General features: G+C 31.3%; 1 pseudogene; it reads left to right on the plus strand.

Annotated features, from left to right (window-relative positions):
* Positions 1-3521, plus strand: part of LOC108769791 (glutaryl-CoA dehydrogenase, mitochondrial-like) — a 7187-nt pseudogene extending 3666 nt beyond the window's left edge.
* The last annotated feature ends 4265 nt before the right edge of the window (positions 3522-7786 follow it).

Genomic DNA, 7786 nt, shown 5'->3' on the forward strand with positions numbered 1-7786 from the left:
CTGTATAATACATCCTTGACCAAAAGTATAAAGCACCTCCACAAAGTGATGTTCTACATCTAACTGAAAATAAATTAAAAAAACAGTTTTATTGAAAAATAATATTTATTTTCATAAGTTTTTGTATTTTGTTAGTTCCTCTTTCGATTTTATTATCGCCTTTTTCCAAAAAAATGTAGTAAATCAAGAGGGTGTTTTATATTTATGACTAATGTTGTATCACACGTTCTTATTTTTAACAATAATCAATTGACTATAACGTTTTACAATACATATAACGTAAAATAAATTAAAAAAACGATTTTGCTAAAAAATAAATAATATTTATTTTTATAACAGTTTTAGTATTTTATTTATTTCAATACTAGAAATTTAACTGCCTATTACGGTCGGAGCTGAATCTTCGTTGCTTTTTAATAATCAATCTTGAATTACTAATATATACCATATATATACTTGCATATATACCATATTTTGGTTTTTCTAACTGCGCGCCGAACTGTTTTTCCGGACTAAATAAATGCAATAACTACTCTAATAATCGCGAATTATTAAATTGACAAGCAATTTAATAATTTGATGCTACCATCAAGCATCATATATTGTAAAGATGTTAATATATATAAAAACTGTTAATAAATTTATTGCGAAAAATATTCCCGAAAAATAGCCTCGGTAGTCTAATGGCTCAGGACGTTCGTACGGTTTACAAGAGATCCGGGTTCAAGTCCCGGCCGAGGTAATATTTTTTGCAATAAATTTATTAACAGTTTTTATATATTAACATCTTTATAATATATGATGCTTGATGATAGCATCAAATTATTAAATTGCTTGTCAATTTAATTCGCGATTACTAGAGTAATTTTAATTGCGTTTATTTAGTCCGGAAAAACAATTCGTCGCGCAGTTAGAAAAAGAATACAATATGCAAGTACATATATAGTATATATTAGTAATTCAAGATTGAATTATTAAAAAACAACGAAGATCCAGCTCCGACCGTAATAGGCAGTTAAATTTCTAGTATCAATTGCGATTGTCAAATATACGGTCAAAAAATATAAATATATTGTTTTTATTTATTTGTTTTTCTTTGGATTTTATCTTTTTTTTTGAAAATGCAATAAACTCAGCGTTTTATACTGATCAAGGCAGTTATATCCTTATTTAATTAATTGACTATTAGTTACTATCACACAATTGGCTATTTATTATTATTATAACCGTGATTATCATTATTGTTTGAAATTTAAAAAATATAGATATTAAAAATGAAGTCAGTAACTACAAAAAACGAGATAATCGCATTAATTACGATTATATTCCGCGTAGCTTAGGATATCTAATAATAGAACTTGATAAAGGGACCATTCAGTTGCTTAAACAATGCGCGATACGGCATCGCCTGGGGTGCGTTAGGCGCGGCAGAAGCTTGCCTGAACATTGCTAGATCTTACACTTTGGAGAGGAAACAATTTAAAAGACCGCTGGCGGCGAATCAGCTTGTACAGAAAAAACTGGCGGACATGATGTGCGACGTCGCGATCGGTCTTCAAGCTTGCTTACGAGTCGGCAGACTGAAGGATGAGAATAGGTAAAATACACTTAAAAAAAGCGAAGCAAGGAAAGTCTAATCTGAATAACTGACGTAATATATTACCAGGAAATATTTTACCTTCTAGGAAAACCGATAATTTTTAATGTTTCCAGATTAATCATTCTTTTCTTGCGGAGTTATTATACAACGTCTATGATTTATAACAATAAAGAAATTCATGGGACTCTTAAATATTATAAAATTTCAAATAATGTTGTAAAGGACATATAAGAGTCAAATAAAACGTTAAAAATGTATATATGTCACAGAATTAAATAAAATAAAAATTTAATTGAACGCGTTAGTAAGCTTCATTACATGTTTCGGCTTTATATCAAGCCATCTTCAGATGTTCCAACGTAGTTAACATTTCCGCAAGATATGCATTAATATTCGGTAAAATTACAAAAATATCCATGATCGACCTTGAATGATAGATGAGTGTCTTCCAAGATACAAAATTTCTCTCTCAAACGATTTACTAACCGTATGTTTGAAATTTCTAGCTATTACATACATAACAGTATATTTATTAATTACTTATTTATGAGAAAGAATGCTAAAAGAAATAATTTCTTTTCCACACTCACCGAACACTCGAGTATCTCATTGTATTAGTCGATCCTTGTCAATAAATATAAAAAAATATATAAAAAATCGCAGATAATTTTTTGTCAATTATACACAATTCTCAATTAAGTTATAAGACAATACAACAAGCAAAAAGTATAAAATAGTATTATTCCCAGCCAAATAAGTTGAAAAAGAATTGTTAAAAAATTTTTTTCTTCCTTTTCCTAAAAAACTCTTATGAGACAAGTTTTCACAATGATTTCTCGCCACGTACTAATTTTATTTAATTCTGTGACTTACTTTTTTTTTACGTTTTATTTGACTCTGATATGTTCTTTACAACATTATTTGAAATTCTATGATTTATAATATATAATATATGCAATATTGTTCTCTTATTTCAAAAGTGATACATCTAAAAAAATTAAGGGAAAAACTATTTTTCAACTTAACAGAAAATTATTGTTTAATCAAATAATGTTGTGCAAAAGGAATATACTGTTAGAAACATGAAATATTATTTTTATCATTTTCGGTTTAAAATATTTTAAAAAAGGATCCTGTTTTTGAGTGTGTGAATTTTGATATTTTATAAAATTATAACACAAATCCGGAATAATTCATCAAAAATGATACATCTCGAAATATTCCCGACAGTTTATATGTACTTTTTGATCAGCTAAACGATTAAGTTTAGAACAAAACAATTTCTTCAAATTTCAATCATCAAAACTGACTTGAATCTAAATATTCTCTGAAGAAGATTTTCCTTTTTATTTACAAAAACGACACAATTTAAAATGTGTCACCCTTGTGGACGATATTATAATCTCTTTGAAAATCTTAAGAGAACGACAAAAATGCTATTTGGTGAACGAACTATAAATTTAAGTTTGTTTATTTTAGACGATTGATAGAGTAATTTTTATACCAAGCTCATTCGCAGTAATAAATATAAAATCACATTTTTTTAGTTGTGTCACTTTTGAAGTAAGAGAATGATATTATCTTGTTATGTTACATGTGTATTAACGGTATAAAAGTAATCGCTAATACATAACATACAGTCATATGCGCGTAATGTGTACGCGTATAAGAAAGGCAAGAAATGATTTTGCGTGCCGTAGAGCTGCGCCGGAAATGATTTCCGTCATTAAGAGAAACTCGACCATCAAAGCGCTGGAGATCGCGCGAGCCGCGAGAGATATGCTAGGCGGAAATGGGATCTCGGACGAGTACCATGTGATTAGGCACATGATGAACCTGGAAACGGTCAACACTTACGAAGGTAACACTTACGCGATGATCGTCCCGAGAAGATCGGCGATCATTTAGCACGTTGTTAACGGATCGCGTCATTTGAGACTATTTTGTTTCTCTCTCTCTCTCTCTCTCTCTCTCTCTCTCTCTCTCTCTCTAGCGATATTCACGCTTTGATTCTCGGGAAGGCGATCACTGGTATTGCTGAGTTCTCAGGATAAGCGACTCAAGTATCCGAATGATAAGACTGCCTTTGTACGCCACGAGCGTTTGACACGCTTGTGCCTCAATTTTTTTGTCTGTACGATCATTTTAACCTTTGAGTAGTGGGTATGTGGGTTGATCACAGCTCTTCAAAAAGACAAGTTTTCTTAACCTTCCAGAAATGACATTGTCAACAAAAAATAATTTTTTTGCTGATTTTATTTAAAAAAGTCTTGCAAGTTAATAATCGATTGAGATGTATATATATATATTTTTTTTTATCGATATATATAGCCTTTCAGGCGATTAGAAGTACTATATATTTCAATATTCACATGCATTTCCACCTTTATTAAGCTTACAAATTGAAAGTAAAATCAAATTGGAAATATTTAATACTTTCTTTGTACTTATTTGTGCATCTCCATCTTTAATTTTTAAGTGTAACTGCACAAATTTCGAGTTCATCCCGAATTTAATTTTAAAATAAATATCACAAATGTGCAACAAAAGAATTAAAAACCTTAGAGGGTTACAAATTTTATTTGGAAAAAAATAAGAAATAAAAAACCCAAATACCCACAAATTTTAAAATTCATTATTTTTACATTCCTCTATCTTGCACAAAGATATAATAAATGTAAATTTAACTGTAACATAATATACTAGTAAAAAACATAATTATAAAAATAAAATTATTTGGAGTGTTCTAAGCGTCCCATCTACCAACTTAGTTAAAAAAAATAACCTCCCTACTTATAAAGATTAATTATTTTTTAAAAATGTGTACAAAATTTCTTTTGTACGTTTTGAATATTTTGTTACTTATTATTGATGTATACTGATATATCGAATAGCCAAATTTGTATCTCTTGTACGAAAGGTTGAGGTCCTAATAAATTATATTGCATACGATATATTAAAAAAAAAAGACGATGATAGTATTTCTCCCTTCCTCTGATGTCCTCTTCGCACAACTCCACAATTTTCCGCCTCTGCATCCAGATCGTCGCGCGTTTCCGCCGCGAATAAGGCTTTAATCACTCGATACACTTTATTGCTCGTTTATTCTCTACTTTACGTTTTAACAATTTCATGGTGTGTGCTCTTTCATTATGCGCCGTCACACTCGCTCTCGCTCTCATCTTTCGTATCCCGCCGTTCATTCCGCTCGTTCATTCGCCCACGATTGCTGTGCACGCGTAAGTCGCGCTGCGAGAAGCGCGAATCGAAACTTCCCTTCTTCTTCTAGGTTGATTTCCAAGTGTTTGTGATTCGCGCGATTCTGGATCGTCCTGGATCTCTCTTGCGGCCAAGATCAATTTTCATGAAATCGCGTTTCGAACTGAACGCGCTTAACCTTTAGAATAGAAATTTCTGTATATTAAAGCTCTCTCTCTCTCTCTCTCTCTCTCTCTCTCTCTCTCTCTCTCTCTAAATGCAAATGTGTCATGAAACCCGTATCAGACTGTGCACTGTCAAAAAATTTCATCATGTAAAATTATGACAATTATAGTGAATAATTTTAATAGTAGAGATGGTTACTGCTTACAAATGAAATTATCTTTTTTATAGTAATTAAACAATTTGCAAAAGTAAATTTAGATTGAAGTTAAGTTTAGAAATATTTGCGTAATAATTCAACGAATTACGTACAATTTTTCTTAAGGCTCCTGACTACTCACGATGACTCTCTTCAGACTGCTGACGTCAGAAGCGAGAAAATACATAATAGAAATACTACCGAAATATATTAAAATAGAAATATTTTTCAATAAAATAATATTTGCATTTGATAGAGTATACTTGTAAAATATACCGAAAATTTTCCTTTTATTTCGGAATAGAATAAAATTGTATCTATCTTAATTCAATAGCTGTTATATAGCTTGTTCGTTTTCTAATTAAAATAATTCAATTTCAAATATATGATTAAAAATATAATAAAAAGAAAAAAACATATTTTAATATTGTTTGAAAGAATATTTTTTAAGTATTGTTTTCGCTTCTGACATTACAATTCAAGATGGCAGCAATGAATAGGCAGGAACTTTAAACTATTGATATGTACGATTTATATTTGATTGTAAAAACGCAAATATAATATGTGTGATATTATCATCATGTTATGTCTGTAATATTACAACAATTGGTATATTTACATAAAAACTATAAAGTATACTATTGTTATTGTGTATAATTTTACATTTTACATAAAGATTCATAATTTGAGTTAAAAGTACTAAATTTGTAAAAACACAATTTTATATATTTTTACTACAAATTGTGCAATTTTTATACATATTATTTATATAAACAATATTAAGATCAGAAGCGGACTTTCGGATAAACTTTCAGGTTTGCAATACAATCAAACTGAAATAATATTCCCTCAAATTAAATTAGATCTTCAATTTGACGCTACTAACATCATAAAACCTGTAAAGAACTTGTAATTGAAAAATATTACTTCAATCGGGATTCTCGAGCCCGGATCTCCCATGCGAGCGTTCTTCCAATTCGACCTCCAAGGCATGTATTATTTATATAACTTGAATACTTCTTTTACAGTTTGCGCACACTGAAAACAAATTTACCGAATTTTAATAAATTTGTGTGGATAGTACTAACTAAATACTTATTAAATGTAAATATATACTTATTTTTTAAAAGAACCATTAAGTATCTTTTTTATTGAGTAAATATTTATTTACTGTAAGTAAATGCTTAGTATTATTCAAACAAATATCTATTAAAATTTAGTCATATTTTTTAGTGCATTGAAGATTGAATATTGAATGGAAGATTAGAATTCCATATAATTCAATCAGATAATTTATTTTTAATCCATTTTGTTCTGATTGGTTGAAGTCTAATCTCCAACTTGCAATTCTGCAGTGTAGAGATATTCTAATACGGGCGTGGAACGCGTAACAGCATACTTATCGTTTGGATACGATTGAGTACCACTATTGAGATCGCGAGATCATGAAAATTGGCGCCGCTGCCTCCAAACGATCGCTGAGAATCGAGAGAACGTCGTTGATTAGACATCTTCGAAGGCGCGTCCGTCACCGACGAAGCTTCCGGCACATCCGGAGAACGCGGTCAGCCTTTCGTTCAGTGGTCCAAATTATAAAAAAAAAAACGATAGGATCGATGTATTTACAGATCGATCGTGCTCTTTTCATCCTCATCTTCATGATCTTAAATTAATCAGCCAGTAATGTACAATGCCGACATTCCTCATTCGCACTTTCTTTCTCTCTCTCTCTCTCTCTTTTTCTCGCTCATTCTCTCTCTCTCTCTTTCTCTCTCTCCTGTTCGATCTAACAACTAGGTCTCCGTATAAATATAATATGTATCTATATATCTATGTATAAGTGTCCGGTGCCTTTAGACTAATCTGATGACTAAATGAAAATATAAAAATCTATACGTCAGAGCTACGGTTGCTTATTTATTTATACGATGTCGCGCGGATGGCCCGGTCTCGCGATTCGCGAGCACTGCTGCCGCGCCACATCTCGCGATTTCATCGCAGATATTGTGTGTGTATCACAAATAAGCGCCGCGTGGCCAACACACGGCAGGAAAGTTGACTGAAACGGTTCGAAAGGAAAGCGCGAAAGTAACGAGGGCTCATCCAAAATGCTCATCCAAGAGGTGCCCTCGTTATTTCATTAATAATTTCTCTAACAATACTCTAAAAGCAAGCACAATTATCGCAAGCACCTCCCTTGCTCCTCGAAGTTTCTTAAAAGTTTCTTGGTTAATCACTGAACGACTAGGAATAACTCACTAAAAAAAATTGGTTTCTAAATACTATAGTAACGTAATAATTAATTAAATCGTTAATTTGTTAAATGAGTTTTTGAAGGGTCCTGTTATAATGACGTCGTTAAACAAAAGTAAACTTGCTGACAGTCAAATGATTAACAAGAACGAGATAAAAAAAGTTTCCAGATCATTTTTCGAGCTTGACAGCATTTTTCACACTCGCTTCCAACTACCAATAAGTACAAACCGCTGATTCTTTTCCTCTGAAATTTTATTTGGACTCTGGCTTCTATTAAAATTTTATTATGAATTTAACGGGTTCATACTCTCCTAAGGGAATGCAATTCCTGTACGAAGCTGTATCGGGCT

This window comes from Trachymyrmex cornetzi, unplaced genomic scaffold (assembly GCF_001594075.2).
Source record: "Trachymyrmex cornetzi isolate Tcor2-1 unplaced genomic scaffold, Tcor1.1 scaffold1227, whole genome shotgun sequence".
NCBI lineage: Eukaryota > Metazoa > Arthropoda > Insecta > Hymenoptera > Formicidae > Trachymyrmex > Trachymyrmex cornetzi.